The following is a 1,721-nucleotide window of genomic DNA, read 5'->3' on the forward strand; positions in this document are numbered from 1 at the left end:
CTGGGGGAGGAGCGGGGTCGGAGCCTCCTGGGATGGAGGAGAGAGGATGGGGAGAATTCGGGAATGCGGGAGCGGACCGGGATCGGAGCCTCCCGGCATGGAGGAGGAGAGGATCGGGAAATGCGGGAACGGCCCCGGGAGCGGAGACCCCGGCAGTGGGAGAGGAAAATTCGGGAAGGACGCGGGAGCTCGCCCGGGACTGGGGAGAGGAGCGGGAAATTCGGGAATGCGGGAGCTCCCCCGGGATCGGAGCCCGCCGGGATCGGGAGAGGATCGGGAATGCGGGAGACTCTGCGCGATCCGGGACAGACCCCGGCGCTCTTGAAAATCCATTTAAAGATACCAGTAGGGGGTAAATTAAAGCCGTGTGCACTCGGAAGCTAGTAATTTGAAAAATGTACAAGGGCAATGAACCCTAAAGTTATCAAGCACTGAAATGACTGGAGAAGTATTTTGTATAGTTAGAAGTGACTAAATACAGAAAAAACAAAACCTGTTGTAAAACTGAAGAAGATACAGTTATAATCTACTATGCAACCTAACATACCTGAAACAAAATCTTGTAGCTAAAGCATTAATTTCTTATCATACAGACATTTTGGTATAAGGTATAGTAGAGAGATAGAGACAATCTATACAAGAGCAGAACCCAGAGAGCCCTTCATTCACTCTTTGGAAACTCTTGCTTGAATATACATTTGTCAAATTCTAAATCTCACTGGACTCAAGTCTTCCACTCCAAAGATTTCTTGCACAAGAATTTTCTGTAAGAACAACTCAGAAAGAACAGCGGTAATACTGTTTAAACTGTTATTCCCAGTAAGGTGAAAAGGACTTTCATACAGAAGCTGGGAGGCTTCAGTTAACAACTAGGAAAGCAGAATGGAAGGCATACTGTACCATGCTAAGCATGGTATATCATAAATAAAGCCATTATTATTCTCAGGAAAAAGTTACCCATGTTTCAGTTTATAAGCCATAGAAAACCTCCATTTGGACCACCTTCTGGGGAGAGTCTAGCAGTAACGTACTATGAAAACTCTTTACAATCAGAGCACACTCCACCCACTAGACACACAGACTATCTGAAAATGCTCCTTGGAGTTGGAAAGAACTGCAAATAAGGCCTCTTATTTTCTGAGCTTCCTGTGCCTTCTGGATGAAAAGCCATGACATTCTTGAACACAAAGATGAATAAACATCCAAGGAAGTAGCAGGACAGGATCCTCTTCTGCTCTGGTCACGAGCATCAGGGTATTTTGGGAATAAATATATTAACATGCATAAATTCACAAATATTATAGAAATGGACTAAGTTTCCCAGATAAATTAAATATACATGTGTCCAGTGCAAGGTTTGAATACTGTTGGAAGCAAAACACTGAAGAACAAACATGAAGAAATACTCAGCCTTCAAGCAAGGATAGAGTCCCACGTAAACAAGCAAGCACCCCCCCCCTTTTTTTTTAACTAATTCCGGAGATTTTGGGGTCTTCCCAAAAAAAAAAGGCCAAAAAAAGGGGCCAAATTCCAAACTTATCCCGGATTTCCACCTTTTTGTTTGTTTGTTGAATTCTGGAGATTTTTGGACCCTCCCCAAACCCCGCCCTAAAAATTCCCAAACTTGGGGTGAAATTCCAAAATTTCAGCCTTTTTTTAAACCAATTCCGGAGACTTTGGGGTGAAAAAAAAAAAACAAAAAAAAGAAGGGAACCCCCATT

This window comes from Corvus brachyrhynchos, unplaced genomic scaffold (genome assembly GCF_000691975.1).
Source record: "Corvus brachyrhynchos isolate BGI_N302 unplaced genomic scaffold, ASM69197v1 scaffold543, whole genome shotgun sequence".
Lineage (NCBI taxonomy): Eukaryota > Metazoa > Chordata > Aves > Passeriformes > Corvidae > Corvus > Corvus brachyrhynchos.